The sequence below is a fragment of the Euprymna scolopes genome, chromosome 10 (assembly GCF_053919585.1).
Source record: "Euprymna scolopes isolate OS-2025 chromosome 10, ASM5391958v1, whole genome shotgun sequence".
Taxonomy (NCBI): domain Eukaryota; kingdom Metazoa; phylum Mollusca; class Cephalopoda; order Sepiida; family Sepiolidae; genus Euprymna; species Euprymna scolopes.
The window spans coordinates 134,470,494-134,492,993 of NC_136491.1; the positions used below are offsets into that span (position 1 = coordinate 134,470,494).

The 22,500-nt window shown below is 32.6% G+C and overlaps 1 protein-coding gene across 12 annotated transcripts in view; it reads left to right on the plus strand.

The window, feature by feature from the left end:
• Positions 1 to 22,500, plus strand: part of LOC145286282 (transcription factor Sp9-like) — a 304,352-nt gene that overhangs the window by 96,601 nt on the left and 185,251 nt on the right. Inside the window, exon 1 of one of the 12 annotated variants that reach the window (XM_080135127.1) lies at positions 8,670 to 8,760. The exons of 8 other annotated variants lie outside the window; for them this stretch is intronic. The gene's annotated coding sequence lies outside the window, so the exon portion shown is untranslated. Of the gene's footprint in view, positions 1 to 8,669; positions 8,761 to 19,473; positions 20,130 to 22,500 lie in introns of those variants that run through there. 3 more of the 12 variants (XM_080135134.1, XM_080135133.1, XM_080135128.1) reach the window with 3 other exon arrangements.

A 22,500-nucleotide genomic window follows, 5' to 3' on the forward strand; every position in this document is an offset into this window, starting at 1 on the left:
AACTGGAAAGGTTAATTAATTATTCTACATAGGTTTAAATTTTTTAATGATTTTATTTTTGATAAAATTGTATTTCAAAATTAAAATGTTTTTTGGTGTAAAAGAAAAAGCTAACGCAATAAAGTCAATATGGCAGCTGTTACTTAGAAATTTGAATGAAAGTTAATTTTTGAAAAACGTATTTAATGTCAGAGATAGAAATGAAAATTCAGTGAAACTATCAATTTTATCCAAAATATGAACAGAAAGAAGTTAAGTAAATATGATATGTTAACGATTTCAATAATACAATGGAACAATTTCTGTTTAGCTTTTTGCTGTTGTTGATTGAGTTCCAATTTTGTTGTGTTGTTGTTGTATTCAATCACCATGAATGGCAATTTGACCCTTCCTCCTCCTCCTCCTCCCCTTCACTACCTTGATTTAGAACATAGGGAAAGCGTGCGACCTGCGATTATAACATTATGACACCTAATTTGAATTGCGGTAAATTAAAAATATACATATGTCACCTTCCATTGAAAGGAATCACTTTGGATTAAGAAAAATATTCTATACTAGCATTAAGGCAAAATGTTCTTTCAATAAATGATTGAATACGTGAAAAAAATATCGCAATAAAAAATAAACGATATATATATATATATATATATATATATATATATATATATATATATATATATATATATATGCTATAATAATGATTAAATACCTACAGACATCAGTGTTTCATACTTTCCGGAATCTTCAGTGCAGGGTATCACGATTAACACCGGTCGTTAGATTTGAACCCGGCGACAGAAGCTATCTCTTGTTTCATTAGCAAGAACCGTACTCATTCAGCTACCGTTAACCGCAATAAAAAACTTGAAATTTAAACATTTTATTTTAAAATGTTTTTTTACGTCAAAGTGATCTAATCATTATACGATGATCTGCACATAACACACACACATACACACACACACACACACACACACACACACACACACACACACATATATATATATATATATATATATATATATATATATTAATTCAATTTTTACCTCAAACAAGGCACAGTAGGGGGCTACTATCGGGGACATAACTTGCAGGAATATTATGAAGGGAGTTGAGCAGCAAGATGTCTATTCACATAACACTTGAACTTCTGCATGTCAGTACAGCTGAGAAAGCAGAATCCCGGAAGGGAGTTACAAAGTTTAGCAGTAATATATATATATATATATATATATATATATATATATATATATATATATATATATATATATATATATATATATATATATATATATATATATATATATAACTGCTAAACTTTGTAACTCTCTTCCGGGATTCTGCTTTCTCAGCTGTACTGACATGCAGAATATATACGACTTCAGATTTTAATTAGAAATTAGAAGACTTTATTAATGGAAACGTTAATTGTGCAATGGGTGATTTCAAATGTAAATAATTATTTCGTTTTAGATTTTATGTTAATTTGTGCGTGTCAAGATCTGTGAAATGTGAAAAAATCTCCAACGAAACCATCCAACTGAAACGACACGGATGATATCAACCGCTTTGAATTTACTTCAAACTAAACATGCTGCGTATCTGATAGGACATGATAATTGCAATGCTGTTGCTTTTTTATTAGAATTATTTCGAAAGGTTTTAATAATTCATTGTAAATTTTAAGTATAATTAATGTTAGTGAAAAATAATAACGACACACGTTTTTGCTTAAACAAACGTAATGCGGAAAAACACATTTAAAAATAAAATAATTTCCGTCTGATTTTTGAACTCGATATTTATTATGTTTATTTTTGTGAGCATTTCATTTAATTATCGATTTTCGTGCTATTATTTGCCATTTTCTTTTTTTAACGCGAGTTATTTAATGTTTTATGTTTATTTTTATTTTCATTCTATCTTAAAAAAAGCACAGAGCCATTTAATCGATAGGGGCTACTATTTGAGATCTGATTTGCAGGGGTACTATTTATGGAGTTGAGTGGCGAAATGTCTGTTCACATTACACTTGAACTTCTGCATGTCAGTACAGTTAGGGAAGCAGGGACCCATGAAGGAATTCCAAAATGCAACAGTCCGAGGTAAAAAAAAATGTTCGAGTAGAAGACTTTACGGCATCTAAGAATCTTTAAAGTGTAGGGGTGGGATTTTGCTGATTGTTGGGTTTGCCGAGTGTATTGTCGTCCAGGGGATACTGTTGCTCGGAGTTCATCAGAGCAATTGTACTTGAAATATTTGTAAAACAGGCACAAGGTTTCAACGTTTCGGCGATGGGACAGAGGTTGGAGTTTAGTGGATAGTTCAGGACCTGTGAGGTTAGCGACTCTTTTTTGAACCCTGTCTAAGAGCGAGAGACTAGCAACAGATGCATCAACCCAGATTTTGCAGCAATACTCCATACATGAGCAAACCGTTGCCTTGTAGCGATACAGAATACCCTCCGATTTGAGTAGCCTTTTAGCACACGAGAGAGATAGAGTCCACCTTCCTTGTAGCAGCCTTAGCAATTACCTCAATGTATTTGTTCCAATTCATGTTGTCTGTGAATGTTAACCCTAGGAGCTTTAGGGAAGTACTTCAGGGCAGTGTATCATTATCCATGACAATCAGTTGTTTAGAAGGTTCCTTGTTTTGGCAGCGTTGAATATTTCCAGTCACTGCTATTTTGTTTCGAATTAAATTAACGTTTTAAAATTAACCGAAATTCAAATAAAACTTATCCAATTTGGTAGAAGACTAATTTATCTTGCCTTTGGTAACATTTATTTGTTATATATTTGTTTTTGATAACTGTTTATATTTTGTGTGTCTACTACAAAATAACCGTACACAGAATTTCATCTGACAAATCGACATTTAATTTTATATTTACTTTTATTTTGTTGAACGTAATTGCATGTTGTTACGAACAGTATATTTTATTACGAATTATTTTGGTTGAAAATAAACGTGTTGCCTGCTAGGAATATTGTTCGCAGGGTGGCTATTTTTCTTTTCAGCAACAAATACAAATGACAAATGAAAGCTGTTTTTATTTCATCTTTTATTAATAATAACATCTTTTCTCACAGGCAACCAAACACATTTATGCTTGAATTTCCTGAATCAGCAAACCGGATATATTCTGATATGATGTTGCCGCTCGATTAAGAAAACAATTAAAACCTATAATCGATGGATTCTGCATTTTCTACTTTATTCAGTCTTCTTCTCTTCTTTGATAACAAAAGGTAACAATAGATACAGTATAGTTGATAGCATTCAGCATACGTAACGACAGTGTTTTTTCTATTTGAATACCTCGATTCAATAAGAGTTCCTAAAATGTAAAAACAATTTAAATCATATGTACTAGCAGGAAGACCCGATGTTGCATGTGATTTAATGATGATCAACGAACGGTTCATACTATCATATTTTTAATGCCATCGAAATCAATGAAATCGCCATTTATTTTCAATTAAATCGATACCTGCTCTAGTTAGGAAGCCCATCATAGTGCACAGGGGAAAAGCTTCACATACCTCCCCACAGTGACTTAGTCCATAATATATTGTAGTCTACATTACACTGTAGAGAACCTACTGTTGATTTTATAAAATTATTTGAGATATAACGGCTTGTATTAAGGTTTAAAATGCAAAAGTCAAATATCATGTCTCAATTGTGCTCTAAACGGAAACATTCATTCAAACGCGACGCTGTCATATTAAAGAATCTACTGTTGATTTTATATATGATTTGGCCTTATTGCTTGTGCTGTGATGGTGGCTTGAATTTTAGTTTACGATGAAAAAAATAAAATATCACGATTAGTTGTATTTTAAACAGAAACATTAATTTCCAACGCGCCCCCACCATATCAAAGAACCTACTATGGATTTTATATGTCGGGCTTTTCGGTTTGTGTAGCAGTAATATAGCTTGTCAAATGCACTTGTGTTGTTAGGCTGTGTAAGGCGTTTATTTCTGTTGTTAGGCTGTGTAAGGCGTTTATTTCTGTTGTTAGGCTGTGTGAGGCGTTTATTTCTGTTGTTAGGCTGTGTGAGGCGTTTATTTCTGTTGTTAGGCTGTTCTTTTTTTCATCAAATTATTTCGATTATCGATGATATTTCGATACTAAACCTATCAAAGAACACTGCCAGACGCATAAAGTACCTTCGTGTGAAATTTCATGAAAAGCTGCCTAGCCGTTTTAAAGTCTATCGGGAAAAATCTCACACACAGACACGGTCACACACAGAGACGCAGGTCCTAATACACATATTATATATATATATATATATATATATATATATATATATATATATATATATATATATAGATATATATATAGATATATATATATATATATATATATATATATATATATATATATATATGGGGGTATTTATGTACCTAAAACTGAACGAATTTTCATCTGTTAAACACATTAATACAGGGTATTTTTCCTGCAGATTTCAGCATGCAGTATTTGTGCAGCATGCTTTCAATGTTGCAACATTTCCGATAAAGCACTTTCACGTCTGCCATTTTACACTTGGTATCTTACGAATGCCAGTCTGGAGAAAAGCGTCCTTAGATTTGATTAATTTTTATCTGGTTTTCCAGCTTAACATTTCCATTCAAAATGCCGATTTTTATACGTTTTCGAGTATGCTGAAAACGAATACATAATAATTTTTTGCCGCAAAAAAGTAGCTTTTCAGATATTAAGCAATGCAATTTCTTATGTTATTGCTGGTTGCCACTGCAAGTAAACGCAAACCTGAGAAAATATATGTGCGCTTGCGCGTACAAAGATGACCGCCAGCAATAATATAAGTAAATTACATTGCTTAATATCCGGAAAAATACTTGATTGAAATGCGATATTCGTTTCCAGCATGACCGAAAACCATATAAAAGTTGTCATTTTAAAGGAAAATGTTAAGGTGGAAGCTAGTTAAAATTTACCTAACCTGTTTTAAACCTCGTTTATAAACTACCGAATTTTCACGTCCATATCAAACAATTCACTAAGCTTAGAAAGACTGAGATTAATTTATAATGAAGTTGTCACGATGGGCTCACTGCACCACCCAGATACACACATTTGTCAGCGACGTACAATTTTTATACAATACGCAAATATATATAGCTCAATTGGAGCTTAACTTGGCGCAGCCTAATACAAAAAGACAGTGTTTTTTTAGCTAATTGTTAGTCTTTAAGCACTACATGGCCGTCCAAAAGAATCTATCATATATATGTTACATGTCGGGTTGAGAATGTGTTGATGATCTGCGCACTAAATTTTCTAATTTGGGAATTCGCAACTTTGGACTTGGCAGTTTAAGGTTACACAATTTATTAGAATCACAAAACGTCACACACACACATATATATATATATATATATATATATATATATATATATATATGTGTGTGTGTGTGTGTGTGTGTGTGTATATAAATTCGTATTCCTGTCTGTTTGCTTGTTCACAATTTGATTAATATATACAAAAGGGCAATTACTTAAATGTTTCATTTATTTCTATATATAGAATGGTTCTTTTCAAATATACGATTAAGAGGTCATCTCATTTGCATATTATACTAAGGAAAATCGATTTTATTAAATAGCTGTACGTTAGTTTAAGTTTCTAGCGAGAGAGTTGTTTTAAGTGTTGTATTTAAGATTGTTATTTCATCAACTTTAAATAACAATTATATTGATAATATATTTAATTTAATTTATTTGGAATTATTATTTCCGACATCGATTTTTTAGAAACGAGTAGAGTTATTTCCTCTGATGAGTGTTTTTTTTATGTTTCGGAGTTCGAAAGATGAAAAAGAAACTCTTCCCCACATAAAATAATTTGGTAATCGCAATAAGTTTCTAGCGTGTAGACAGAAAGATGTTTTGCTTTATTTTTAAATATTAAACAATAAATAAATAAAACACTTACGAATACACGAAAATATCTCATTTGTTCGTTTTTATTATTCTTGAAGCGACTTTACAGAATTTTTGAGCGTCCCGGTGATTGACCCCTCCCCCCCCCCTAAAAAAAAAAGAAACAAGTCGAAAATTTCTTTTATTTACGAAAAAATAGCCAGTGAGAAAAGTGTCTTTACAAAAATAAACAAAAAAACAAGCCAATAAATAAATTCCATTTTGTTCTTAAACTTTTCAAACGTTTATAAACATTATTATTTCTACACTGGGCCAAGTCGTTTGCAAATTAGCTTTTCCATTTATTTATGTTTCAGGTTGGAGTCTGCCTACATGCCATTTTTTTTTCGGTCGCTCCGGCACTTGCTGCTATTCTTATTGAAACGAAAGTTGCTTTGATTCATTTATTTATTTTTTTTTATTTAATTTTATGGCAGAGGTGGGGGTCCAGCGCACGAGCAACAAAAAGTGTTCAATATCTGGAGAATAGCTTCTTCTCCTTGTATCCATTCTGCCGAAATACCTGGTGGAGAGGGCATTATGTATTTCTTTTGGGGGGCGATTATATTAACATGTCTTTATTCGTTCTTTTAGTCTAGAAATTGCTGTGGGGTGATCGACGTTGCCCACGATGGAAATGATCAATATCCTTAGTATAGCAGGTTTGTTCCAAACGGAACTTTATGTCGACCAGGTCATCGCCGAGAACCCATGCTAATATATATATATATATATATGTATGTGTGTGTGTGTGTGTGTATCGGTGCCTCCTGTACACTCGTGTGTAATTCTGAGGCAAGAGTTGCGCAATCCTCATGTACATTCTCTTGAATCGGCACTGCTTGGGTCAATTTGCAAAGAAACCCAAGACTGGCTGGAAACAATGCTGAGATAAGCATAGAACACATACAACACCAGGAATTCCTAAATAGTCGCCCGTTTTAGTACTGACCAGACTCAACGTTGCTTAACTTCGGTGATATATACGTGTGTGTGTGTGCGTGTGTGTCTCTATATATGAGGAGATGAAAAACGAAACAAAGCAAATGCATCAACATTTCGTCTTTATTTCAAGACATCCTTAAAGATAAAGACGAAACGTTGATGAACATATAATTTGGTTTTGTTTCCATTTTCATCTCCCCATCCATTCGGAATATAATCTCTATCACTTGCATCATATATATATATATATATATATATATATATATATATATATATATATATATATATATATATATATAAGGAACTTTGTTTGTGTGTGAGTTCCTTCCTCATAGGTCCTGAAACGGCTGAGCTTATCTTTTGGAAATTTAACACAAAGGTAATTTACATGTCTAGCAGTATTCTTAGATATGTTTCGTACAGAAATCACCCCGATAAGTATCGAAAAAATTCGACCTTAAAAATAGCTTTTCTCACTTATAGATAAATAGGTAAAAAAGATTAATTTTTACAGGGGAATCTTTTACGTTACAGCGGCAAGAAAAATAATAAAATCTAAACAAATCATTTCTTCTGAAAAAAAAATCAAATTTATTGCCATCTGAATATATTGCTCAGTGGTAGAGCATTCCACTACAGATCGAATACTCCCCCGCCCCTGTTCAATCCCGGGTCTACCTCACCATTTTATTTTAATCTTTTTTTTATTAATGAATTCAATTTACGATAACGGAAAAGGTACAAATTAATATCTCTGTTTGCATACCTTAAAACTAAACATAAATCAGTGGTGATTTTTTCAGGGCATTCGTTGTCCAGCTTAAATATCAGCTGACTTAATATTGTAAACAAACACAGAAGGAATTTGATGAACGACATTATATTATTAATATTTATTGATTTTTGCTGATTAGTCCACCAAACAAACTATTCCTCGTAATGTATAACATTTAACAGAGGACTGATTCAATAACGATAATACATACACAATCTGCATAAATATCATGTTTGAGCGTATTGTACGACCGGGCAACGCTGAGAGTCCAGCTAACACACACGCACACACACGCAGATACACACAAACACACACACGCACACACACACGCACACACACACGCACACACATACACACACGCACGCATACACACACGCACACACGAACACACGAACACACACACATTATTATTATTACTACTACTACTACTACTACTACTACTACTACTACTACTAAACACAAGATAATCCCAAATGGCTACCCATCTGGTAATGATCAGCCTTAGCATTGCTTAACTTCGATGATCTGACGAGAACTGGTGTGCCAATGTGATTAGGTTGTATATCTAATAAGAGAAGTTTGTTATGTGCCAAATGGATACAATCTCGGTTTATTGAATCGCCTAACGGATGTCTTAGTTTCACCGACCTATTGTGCTCACTTAGATGCCAATAAGAAAGAAATGAAAATGAAAACCATACATTACTGTTCAGAGAATCGTATGATAAAAATGTTATAGATACAATAAGTATTTAATCTATTGTTCATATTACACATAGTTAATCCCCCCTGCCTCCACTTGTTTTTAAATGTTTGCGTCGCCGTGTCTGTACATGATACACTATCGACCAGAATTTGTATCCCCCCCCCCTTTGTTGTTATTTTTTTAGTTTTATAGGTTTAATTAACAACAAAGCAATTCGCCAGTCTGTAACTTTGGACACTTAAATATTAATGACGAACTAAATACTATTGAAATCTAATATATTCTTAGGCATTTCACAAATTAACCATACGCCTTTCTGGGACCGACACCTCGCACTTGAACCGTTGTAGCTTTCACGTGGTATAGGGTAAGTCTAACAGTTTATTAAAATTATGAAACGATTTTGTTTTGCGTTAACAATAGCGAGATTACATTAAAAAAAAATTAAAATATGTTCAGATGTCGAAATCGCAGCAAAATATATTTGGGTCATCCTAGCGTTCCACAAACAAAAGAGAGCCGATTTATAAAGTCATCAATAGGTTCTGTAATAAGACAGAGGCTCGTTCGAAATGAATCTTTCATTTTCGAGCGCAATTTAACCATTATTGTCGTGTTTTGCATTTGAAACTTTAATTCATTACATTTTACCAGCATCTACTTATTTATAAAATTGAGTTTTTGTTTCTCGCTCTGACATTGATATTAAAAGCCTACTTTTCTATTTAAAACTTATTAAAATCATTTTTTTTAATATACTCAGTCACAGATGTGATTGGCTATATGACGGTTAATTAATTTGAAAATGAGCGTTAATTAATTATTTATTCATTTCTTTTTAGTTTATTATTAGATTATTTGTTTTATTTTATTATTATGCTGTATTCTATTATATATATATTCTACATCCTACGTAGAATTTATCTGCTAAGAGGACAAAATTGAAAATAAATGATCTTGGTCAGACGTAAGTCGACTATACCCATTTTTATCTGCGCATGCGCTCCTTAAAAGTTATAGGTCAGCGTTATTTTTTGAAGTTCTTATATACGTATGGATTTAGTTCATATGCTAACGGATGAGGCTAGGGATATATAGGTGCTGATTTCGATTCTACCTAATGACACAAAAGCAATTGTTTTACTTTTGAAATCACTGCTATATAGTAGGTGCAATATAAAAAAATCGATTGAGAATTAGTTCTACAATAAAAACACGAAATCAGAATGAATTAAAATATATTGAATATAAAATATAATATTTAAGTGTACTTTACGCCCGGGCAACAAAGGGCGACCTGCTAATAGTTTTCTAAAACCAATAGTAGGTTTTCTACAGTGCAATGCAGTCTTCGGTCTTTTGCAGACGAAGTCATTGCGAGGAGGTATGTGAAACTTCCTGTCGGTGTATCGCGATGAGTCCCAACTAGAGTAGGCAATCAAGCGATTTGATTGAAAAATAGTCGATTTCACCGATTTCGATGAGAGAAAAGGCATTTGAAGTGTGTAGCATTCATTTATCCTCATTCAATTCCGGACAGTGCCTGGTCTCCCTGCTAGTAGATACACAAATAAAATAAAATGCAAAAACAATAAAGTTAATTCACTTTGCTCATCCTCTTATATAATCTAATTTCTAGCTAATCACAACCATTGTTGTCAACCCTTACGTTGTTCCTGACAAATTCATTAACATTTATCCTCAAACGGTCTATATGTCTTGATAGATACTAGATAATACTAGCACATAAAAAGAACACAATTAAACCCATTATTAACAGGGACTGTTTGTAATAATTGACGCTAACCCTAAGTTAGGTAAATATGAAAAAATGTTCATTTCATGTCGATACTCATTGACTGCTCGACTAAGGTTCAGTAATTTTCAGTTCTTTTCGAAAATCACAATCAGAAACATTGATACGATTTATGTTTTGTAAAAGTATCGAAAATCGCTTTGCTTTTAAAAATAATATTTTTGTCTTGAAAACTACTGGATTTGAAGAATACAGAAGTACATTATTTTTCCATAAAAATATTGTCTGGAGAGAAATTAAATATAAATAAGTACAAACATGTATTAAACATCATGGCGCAAATTACTTGGTAATGGTGCATAAAAGCAGACCCTAAGTTTCAAACATGGCGAATGGTCTGTCAATTGAAGTATGGAAGCACAAAATGGATAAAAGACTTCCGTTATTCTTCAAAACTGATTACTTTTAGGCAAAATATTAAGATATTTTTGCTAATATAGTTTTCATAACATAGTTACTTTTTTTAAGTATAGTTATGCTTTCTTTTTTTAATGTACTATATTTAATGATTTTGCGTTTTTAGTCACATATCTTTTCCAAATAACTATGTTTATTTTGTCAAACTGTTCAGATATTTCTATCCGATTAAAATGTAAAATCAATGGATAAAGAAAGTTTACGTATTTTTATAATTTTTTTATCATAAATGAGTAAAAAAAATAGACTTAAAATATAGTTAATCATGACAATATTTTTTTTTAATCGTAAAATAAAAACGTAAATATGTCAGAGAAAATATATTTTAAAAAATCTTGATATTTTGCCCAAATAAAAGGGATTATTGTATCCATTTTGAGCTTCCATACCCCCAATTGACAGACCTGCAGCCATGTTTGAAATTAGTGTTTGGTTTTATGCACGATACAAATTACTATTATAAGCAACTTAAATTTCAGTTTCTTTATAGGCTGCACGTAAGGTTTAATTATTCAAGAACAATTCAACACGATTTGAAATAAGTGTTAGTTTTTTTGTTATAACGATGCAGACAAAAGTTATTCCTTTAATGGCGGTGTCGCTTCTTGTCCATTATTTGGAATAATTAAATGAATCGATTAAAAAAAGACAAAACTAATCGATAAGAATAGTAAATTAATCAATCAGTAAAAGACAAAATTAATCAATAACAAAAAAGATAAAATTGATCGATAACAAATAGATAAAACTAATCGATAATAATATAAATTAATCGTTGAAAAAATAATAAAACTAATCGATCAGAAGAGGAATAAAACTAATCGAAAAAAGACATCATTGATCGATAAAGAAAAGAAGACAAATCTAACCGATAAGAAAAAGACAAGACTAATCGATGAGAAAAAGAAGACATAACTAATCGATAAGACAAAAATGATAAAAATGAGTGATAAGAAACAGAAGACATACCTAATCGACAAGACGACAAAAACAATCGATGAGAAAATAAATTAATCGATAAGAAAGAAAAAATACAATTGATTGATAAAATTAATCAATAAAATGAGGTACAGTAGAACCCCGGGATACGATGGCCCTAGGATAGTTTTTTTTGTTTTCAGGTTACGATGTGGAATATTATGTTTTCCGGCCCCTGGTTACGGTATTTGTCCCAGCTTACAGTGTTATTTAGAATCTTATTTGATTGTATACATCGGTATTACACGCTGTACTGTATTTTGTTACTAATTTTTAATGCCGTATCCCGGGATTCTACTAATAAAACTAATAAAAAATATTGCTACTTTAAATTACCTCTAGTTCACCACCTGTCTTTCTCTTCGATTTCTAATACTGTGACGCGCGTTCATTTTTTTTATATAAGAAATCTAACAGGACTATCCAGCGTTATTTGTGACATAAAAACGAATTAAATGCTAAATAATGTTGAGTTTCTCTGTCCTCCCCTAGAAGAGAACTCCATTTTTTATATTAAGACTGAAAAGGCAAAAAGTAAACGTAAAACTTAGGGGGCTTCTCTCGGGGTTTCATTTTACTTCAGGCGAAGTTCGTTCTCTGAAATCAAGGGCCCTTTTGCTGGATCTAACACTTGATCTCTTTTTGAGATACATAGGTATTCGAATATTCCGTTAAAGTTCTCCTTACTTATCAAACGCTGAGTTAGTAAAGAAATTGAGGACATAATTCCCCTCTCACTAATTGACCGTTTAAATATGTTATAATATATTCTTCTTGTGATTTTCTGGTCTTACTGACCTCCAGGACAAGCATTTTTCTTGTTTAGTTGAGTATCCAACTTCGTGTTGTTGCTTGATGTGACATCACTTGGTGAAGATGCACCATTCTTCGTAAAAACCAAGGAGATTTGGCAGCGAATACTATGTAATATTGAATATTTAGTCAGGATTTATTTGTGAGAAAAAGTATCCTCATACAAATTTGTCCTGACATATCCCTGTACAGAGAGACCTTAGACATTCGAGGATAGTGTCTAGTAGTCATTCAAGCTCTCTTCTTAGGCATTCAAGTTTTCCCTGTAGGCATTCGAGTATTCTCCTTTAAAGTTCTACTGAATATGCCAAATAAAATTTATATTTTCAAAGCACTACGCGAACTAAGTTTCTCTCACCCTTTTTTGAGAAATAACAATGGTTAACTAACGATAAATTAAATCCGAACTTAGCGTCTTCCAATCTTATAAAACACATTGATACTTTCATAGTAAGTGTTCGACTGAACTCCAATCTATAGTTCTTTCCTGTAGAACGTTTCCAACAAATATCGCCTAGCTGAAATAATCAATAACAACTTTCCTCACTCCTTATATGTGACTAAAACTAAACGAAAATTTTATGAACAGAGTTTCTTTCAGAGAAATGTTTGTTTGTGGAACGCAATACCGTTTGTCTGCTTTCCGATTGACTATAACATGGTCGTCTTCAAGTCTAATGTGAATAAATTCCTATCGAATCGGCCGTTAAGATAATCTGGCCAAGTTCCACTGTGACTGATCTTGTTTCACTGACCTCCAGGCTTTGATAAGTTGTGACCCCCCCCCAAGACAAGCATCGTGTTTAACTCTTGATAACATTCAATGATGCAAAATGGCCATGTGACTCTCTCCACAAAGAATGATTTTTTTTCCTAAATTTAAAATATTTTTGTTCCAGGTTACATTGAGAAACTTTGTAGGGATTTGTTGTGTACTTTTCAGGTTTTAGTTGGATATGCCAACACGCACACGTACAAACTATTCTTTTTTTATGTAATATATAAAAGACTAGCTGCAACATCCGTCCCTGAAAAGGAACCTGATAACGAGAGAGACTTGAAACCTGTAATAATAAACTAAACTAATTAATTATTTTCATTAAAATCAATAATAACTCGATTTGTTTTGTTTAGTGTTAAAACTCATTACTTCTGAAAAAGTTAATATTAATAAGATGTTTTCTTAGTTTTCATTTTTAAACGCATAAAACTCTAAATGAAAATTGATACTAACTACATATTTAATCAATTTAATGTTGTAACTTCTAAAACTCTATTTTACTATAAATAATATCAAAAAGACAATTAAAAGAATTGTTTTTGGCATCATAAAATGGGCACATTTTTTTTCGATTTCCATACCAGTTCCAATACCCCAAAAGCTTCCGATTTTTCCGATTCTCGATTCCAAATAATTGTCCCAACAGTAATTAAAACCCATTTAACGATGAATGTAAATAATACTAACGAGATGTTTTTATAGTTTAATGTTTAACCTCAATAAACTAAAACTAATTCGGCGGACCTAAACGAGAATCAATCCCCATAGTGTCCAATCAATAATAATCCACTGAAAAAAATCGCAAAAAACAGCCGTTCTTAACATGGGGAGGTTGTGGGTGTTTATTCCGAAAGCCGTTCTTAACATGGGGAGGTTGTGGGTGTTTATTCCGAAAGCCGTTCTTGGGAGGGTTGATTCTCGTTCAGATCCGCCGCTAATTCCAATTTAAATCAAAATTAATGCTAACTAAATATTTTGATGACAATGTGCTAGTTGACCACCGAAGGACTTACCTCCAATAATTTGGGATTAAATTGTTAGGTTAAAGTACAGAATAGTTACAAAACACCTCTCCCCTACATGTTAAATAATAGGTTTCTAAATAATTAACCCCAAAACAGAATACGGTCGACAACAAATATCCAGCTTCTTAAAGGTGATCAACCAGCGCAGTTTTATCGATATTTTTGTTTTAAGACTTAAACTCATTAAATTTAAAATTAAAATTAATACTTACTAGAAATCTTCGGTTTAATGTTAAAACCTATTAAATTCTGAATAAAAAATTATACTAACGAGATTAGTGTTTGATTTAATGTTTAAACATATCAATTTCTGAACAAAATTTAATATTAACTATATGCTTCCTTGGTTTAATGTTAAAACTCATTAAACTCTGAATAAAAAAGTTTTTCGTTTTATGTTGAAACTCATCGAAATGTGAATAAAAAAATAATACTAACTAGAATTTTGTTTTTTAGTTTTATGTTGAAACTCATCGAAATGTGAATAAAAAATAATACTAACTAGATTTTTTTTTGTTTTATGTTGAAATCCATTGCACTTTAAATAAAGTTAATGTTAACTCAATGTTCTTGAGGTAATGTTAAAACTCGATAAACCTCTATTTAACATGAGCTCACGTTTCTATTCTGATGGCCTGATTGAAAATCCCTTTAGAAAATCAACACATTCAATACAAATTCAAATGTATCTGTTTAAATATAGTCAAGTGCAACAAGCAACGCAAAGAGACAATATCAGCATAAAGTCTGAGTGTTTATCCCTGACGATGTTAAACCTGGACACGGTAATCCTTGTCCCGACTTCTTTTGATAAGCTGTTCCAGGATGCAAAAAACACAGACAAATATGCAGCTTTTCTTCCTGAGACTAACTTTAATTCAATTCATGTTATCTGGCAAAAAAATCAAACAAGTAAGATTCAACTTTATGTAAGAAAAGGGTTGTAGAAATTTATACAGAAAAAGATACAGTAACCAAGCAGCTGTCCAGATTCACATTGAATCATTTAGTTGTTAGCGCATTTGGAAGTTTGTTTCATGGTCCATGGATCCTGATTGAGAAAGTGTCCCTCCTTCGGATTGATGAAAATTAGCGGTGGAATAGTTTCATGTAGTGTTTGCGTAAACCTCTTTCTGGTAAAAGAGTCAATAATAGGCGTTGATGTAAATCATAATGCCCATTGAAGAGATTGTAGGCCAAAATGGGAAAGCGACAGGAGTACCTTTTGCGGACGCAGACGGAGTCTGCGATTTGGTGATAGGTAAAAAAATATTGAAAGGTAGATTTTAACTTACGTTGAGGATATCATAAACAAAGTATAATTCTTAACCAGTTTCTTATCTCCCTATCATAGCGGAAAGCTGTGAGAAAACTACGATTGAAAAACTAGCGCCCCGAAGGATGAGGTCTCTGTCGTGCAAAAATATGCCTGGGCAGCACTGTAGGCATTCTCCGGTACGCTCGTATCGAGCGATTAACAATCAACTAACCTATTCTCCAAAAAAGGGAAGGTAAAGCTCAGGAGGATGAGCTTTCTTATAACTGCACAAGACGAGCAACATACTAAAGTCAACAGGAAAAAAAAAACATTTCAGAAATTGCATCAACTCTGTTCATTTTGGTTTCGAGGAAAATATGTCCATGCTGTCTATCAAATTTATCAATTTTTCCCCATCAGGTACTAACCTAATTGTACATTGCTTAACTTTGGTGAGACAACGAGAACTGAGGTTTTTAAGCGGCATAGTCAGAACTCTTTTACAAGTGCAATTTTCATACGCATAATTTGCAAGTTTACCTGTACGCACGTGTGTATGTAGAAGGGAACTCAATCTAAGTTTAAAGCAAAAAAAAAAAAAAAAAAAAACTCTTTTCTCCTCCCCTCACCAATACAAACATGTCATTATTACCACATGTGCCCCGAAGAAGGGAAACCTCTTGGCCCGCTGAACTATTTGTTCACGAAAACGACGTAAAAAAAAAGAAAAAGACTGAGGTAATGGTCTCCTTCAAATATTTTTTTTTAAATGACAGCATAAACGTATATACATATCAAACTACCAATGAGTTTGCTGATCTGTCACTTTCCTCAACGTACACGACCTCACTCTCGTTCTTGCTTCTCATTAATACTCATAACACAGACTTGAGTTTAATATATTCAGGCAGTTTTCTGTCGATAATATTGAATTATCATATACTAGTGAGACCTCGTGGAAATTCCACGATGTGTTCTACATCAATCATCATTTCGTATGAATCCGAAGATTCTATCGTTGGCATTGTTTTCCCCGATATTTTTCTAGCCAAAATTATTTCTAGAAAGACATTACACGAACTGACCACGTGAAGGTTGCCAGCATCAATAATTTGTCCAATTTCAACAGTGAAAGTGATATTGTGAAAAAACTGGATTCAAACTTGGAAAACCCAGATGGTCAGACTGTGACGTGGGCTACTTGACCACATTTATCCCCTCCTCTACATCAATAATATTAGGTCAGTGCAAAAGTGTTTAGAAGATATAATCGCGTAGAAACTACAGTTCTCGTTAGATCAGAGTTAAGTGACATGGAGCCTGACCAATTCTAGATGGGTGACTATTTGAGAATGGTGGGTACTGAATGCCATCATATTAAGATCGAGGTATACATGCAGCTGGGTAACGCTTGTGAATTTGCTATTCCATGGAAGGAAGTTGGCATAACTCGTCCATGGCTAATACCATGCTGTGTATTATCGCTTCATTTTTTTTAAATAAAAGTTTATTCCAAAATTCACCTTTAAAATTAAATAAAAAACAACCTTTTTAAATCTTTATCTATAACAATAACGACGTTTGCTCTTTATGACTTGATTACAGCTGCCAACTAGCTTCATAAATGCCTAGCTTGTAAAATTCATTTGATTTTTCTGAGAAACATGAATCTAACATGTTCAATCTTCTTGCCTTGTCATGTTAATCTAAGGCGATCTAAATGGTTTTATAATCCTCAAAATAAGAGATAATCCGAAGGAAATAGGCCAAGAGAATATGCAGGATGTGGCAAGGTTTTCCAACCAAATTCTCACAGAAAATCTTTGCTAAGTAATGTTATGTGAAGATATGGAAGATGGCTCCTTTTCTGTTGAATAAAGAAGGTCGTTTTCGGGTCAACATTAGTGAGAATATGTTACTTTTGCATTAATGAACCTGTGATTTCCACGAAGTTACTTATGTGCGCCCGGCAGATGGCGCGAATAACCAGAAACAGCCGGGCGAGCCTTATTACAAAAAAAAAATAAATAAATAAATAACACTAATTGTTACACCTCCTTCCCCATGTTAATAATGGCGATGAGCATTGTAATTCATCAAGTAATACATTGGTAAATAATATCCAGAAAACTACTTGTCGACAGTTTCCAGTTCTCGTCATCCACCGGGCACATCTGAGTAACTTCGTGGATATTACCGGTTCATAAATACAGAAGTACCGAGAATATTGGCGCAAATATGAATGCTGCTTTAATAATCTGAAAGAAAAAGTTATAAATAAATCATGGTGACGCATTCAAATATCAATATGTATAAAATAACTAAGAATGGTTTAAAATGTCTCTTCTACAAACTAGCAAAATATTTTCCGCCGACTTGATATATAATTAAGTATTAATATTAATATTGCTTTTAAATGAAATATTTGTCAGAGTTGAACCTATCGACATTGATGAATAATTAAATACTAACGAGATCCCCGTGGAAATTTCACGGTGTTTTCTGCATTAATATATAATTTACTGGTAATTATAATATGCCGGTTTAAATAATTAAAAAAGCATGAATTGTTTTTGTTTTTTCTTACTAAAAATATTTTTTAAATGAATATATTTTTTTTTCAAAATTAGGGGAGAATATTTAAACAACTACGAGTTAAAGATAAAATTAAAAAAAGACTTCTTTTAGATGAGTAATTTGTATTTATTTGCAAACTATTATTTTCGTCTTCGTAGTTGTAGTTTCACGACGTTTCGGCCAACTATTCCTCTAGCCTTCGTCAGGTGGTTAAACGCGACGGGATAGGGATGCTGAATCTCTTTACTGTATCTTCAGTAATTAACGCCATCCATAATCGTTGTCGTCTTACCGCGTTTTGGCCAACTAATCCTTTGGGTAGGATTGAAACCGCTATCTTCAGACAATGCTCACACTTGACCCGTAGAGATTCAACGCCTCTACCCACTGCATCACGGGTCCCGAAATTAAAAAAGTTAAAAAAAAAAAAAATGTTTACTTTTATGAATCGTAAATGTTTTTTAATATTAAATATTAAAAAAAAAATATTTTAATAATAAAATGTGAAAGATGTATTTTAATAGTGAATGTTAAAACATGTATTTTAATAATACATTTAAAAAAATATTTTCCATAGTAAATTTAAAAGAAAATGCCAATGAAATGTAAATAAATGAAAAACATTTAATTTGCTCAAATTTCGTCCCTTCTTGAATAATATCTTTTTTTTTTTACAAAGAGTTTTATCGAATAAAATGAAAAAAAAGCATGTCGATAAGTTTAAATTCGACTCGATTTCTTCTTTTTCTGAACATAATCTCAGATTGTTCGAATGACGCGCATAAATATTACACGAATAGAAGACCAGTACGTTCATAATTAATAAAACCGTCATTTCAGTATAAAAAAAAAACTGTAACAGCTTCTATGTCGGTGGAAGGATGCAACTATTTTCCCTCATCAGCTTTAGCAAACTAATTTAGCATATAGTCTCCAATTCTAAACCTGAGGTACAAGTCAGTCGCAGAAGCTTATCAAGGCAGAATGACATCATGACAGCAGACGTACGCGTTGTCTTTCCGCCAAGTACACAAATATGACAATCATTTATTGTGTACATGTAAAAGTTTGCAAAGTCAATTCGCTTTTAAACAAATGTCACCAAGGGTTAACAATGCGGCCATGGTTAACATCAATTATTTTTGTATGAGCAAATTATGCGCATATATTTGTAGCAACAAAGCTGATACTACCTACGTTTACCCGACCCCCCCCCCCCTCCGACCCGGTTGGAGATAAGGTTGGCAAGAGCCAGTTTTGCTGCGCTTTTTGGAGAGGACGCTTCCTTTTTTTTCTACACGTAATATTTAGATGCTTTCCACGCAGAATAATATTAAAGACCGATGGAAGGAGAAAGGTAATGACTCAAGGGAAGGCCCAGGCTAGCCTTTTATGCTGCACAAAATGTTTATTTAATCTATATATATTGGTAAATACTCGTAGGTTATATTCCACCTTTGTTCGGGATCGAACTCAGACACTCATTATTACGCACATACTTTTAACAGCGGCAATCGTGTATCGGAAACTCTAAAAAAAAAAATGCATATTTTTGTAAATTATCATTGTACGAAATTTTTAACCGACATGATTCTGTTGTTGGTATTGCTTTTCTTTGTTTAGAATTAGATATATACAGAATTGACTAGGTGAAGGTTGTCAACGTCCGTTAGTTATAATCGTGCTATGGATTTAACTCGATTCGAACTTAGCGCATCCTGCCATTCCACGCCATCAAACATTAATTTTTATTCATACAAAATTGTAATACTCGAATGTTTATAAACTTTATATTAAAGAAAAAATTATGAATGAGACGAGAGAATTCGATGTTTAAATAATTCATTTCAAAAGTAGGTATTGTTAGAATTTTGATATTAGCGCTAGTATATTTTAAGTTACTTTTTGTCTGCGTTGAATTTTATCTTCTGACGATTCCATTAAAATAAAAAGAGGTGTAGAAGGTGATAACGCACGCAAGAATGTGAAATGACTTTGCCTATTACCATAAAGACTTAGACTGGATGATATGGCAAGGAATTTTTCGGCCAGAATTAAGAGCTGACATTAGGTAAGTAACATCGGAATTCTCATATTGTGGAATAATACATCGTCATTATATCGCGTGAATCTAAATAGTCTATTGTTGGCATTAGTTCCGATATTTTGCTAGTCAGATTTTTTTTCTGGAAAGACGGGAGGAACAACATGAAGGTAGTCAGTATCCTAAGTGAAAGTGGTTTAGATTCAGACGTGGGACACCAAAATGTCGTTAATCACTGACTCCTCCTCTAATCCATTGTGCTAACAAGTCGCAAAAATGTCTTTTTTTATATATAAAAATTTGTCGTCTATATTGAATTCACCGATGTTCTCGCCTCTAAACAAATCTTAAATTTATACTATTAAAAGATAAAGCGCTTAATTTATATGTTCTGCCAAAATTATATTAGTTTCGAAATGTCTTTTTTTTTCTTTTCTTTTTTTTTTACTTTAGTAAATACTAGATATGCCGACATTGCTGGTATTATACGTAGCCTTACATTTCTTTACAAAGAAATGAAGTTAAAAAAAACAACAAAAAACGAAAGAAACTAAGACATGGCCATGCGAGTATTAATTATTTTTTCAGAACAGTTCACTTCTTGAATGTTAAAAAAATACTCTAGCTGTGATCGAAACCCTAATGAACCGCCCCCCTAATTAAACACTTCATAAAATCTCCTCACTAACGTGATGTACTTGCAATAACCCTTATCCCTGAGTGGCTTCCGGGCCTTGATAAGTGGTGATCACTGTGTAAAAAAAAAAAAAAAAAAAAAAAAAAACTTAAAGACAATGAGTCAAATACGATAACCATTAGACCAGCTTTCCAAGATCTTTAAAACGTGTTTTCGAACCTCGTGAAATAGCTAACAAATAGATAAAAATCCGATGACACTAAATTACCATTAAAAAAAAAAATCTGACTCCCTAGCCGACCCCTTTTTTCCGGCTGAAAACAGATGAAAACGTTTTCTACATATTAGAATTCACCGTGTACTAAATTTCAAGGTTGTAGTTTAACAATTCGTTGAGTATATAGGTTGAGAAGTGTCCTCACACACATTTTCACTTTTATAGATATATAGATGATTCAGATTATCCGAATTGAATCAGTCATTGAAACTTTCTTAAATTTTATTTTCTAAGAGTTGGAAAAAAAATTGTAGATCTCTTGTGTTTAATGCCAGCTACTAATGCAAAGATGATTACAACCCAACCCCCAAACTCCTACCCCGACTTTATCCCACCTTTACTCCGGTTTCTTTTACTTTTTGAGGTGCTAGTGCAGAGAGTGACCCGCGCTATTTTCAAAATTGTATTTTCAAGTTTAATTAAAGTTTTATATGTTTTTTTATTCAACTGTAAGGTTAAAGTATAGAATAGGTACAAACCACCCTCCTCATGTTAAGAATGGCTTTTTAAATAATAACGTTATTTACGTCTGGATCACTCTCTGCACTAATACCCGTTTTGATCACGGCATTCCAAGAGAAATTCTCGAATAAGGATTAATGAGACTGAAAGGATTGTCTGTTAAAATATGAGGAACATTATGGGAGTATTATCAATGCTCGTGCTAATGCACTTACTGATCCGCGCTATTTTTAAATCGTATTTCCAAGTCGAATTAAAGGTTTATGATGTTTTTTATTCAATTGTAAGGTTAAAGTACCTCCCCATGTTAAGAATGGCTTTCTAAATAATAACGTTATTATTTCAGCACGGATCAATAAGTGCACTAGTACCAAAATGATCAATGGAAGGAACTGTTTAATTATTTATGGGTTTAAAGCGAATATTTGTTTACATAGGATTTGAGGTCAGATGTTTCAATCTCTAGATCACCCTTACACTACCCCTACCCCGAAGAGGAAGTAATTCCCGTGACAATTATTGGTGTTTGTGCATCTGTTACCACGCTACTTTTAAAATAGTATTTAATTTTAATTAAATTTTTTTCGATATTTTGTTGATTAAGTTGTTACGTGAACGTACAGAATAGTTACAAGGCATACTCTCTTTTCCATGTTAAGAACGGCTTTCTAAATTGTTATTTCATCGCGGTGCCATAAATGCAAATGTACCGGATAGTTATGACAAAAGTAGAGATAGTGCACTACTTTCTAAAATTAGATAGTATTTCCACATACCTGAATAATCTATATTCAAATTTCAAGTCCGTAGAGTAAAAACTCATTGAGTATATAGGTTGAGAAGTGTCCTCACATATGCATTCTCATTTATATATACTAAACAAGAGCAACCCTTCCGTCCAAAATGATGGAAGAAATGTATGTTTCGCTATTGTTTGCCAAAAGTCATAAAATAATAGAATTACGTTGTTATTTGTTTTTAATTTTTCAATTGAATTTTGACGTTCGAAAACAAAGATTATT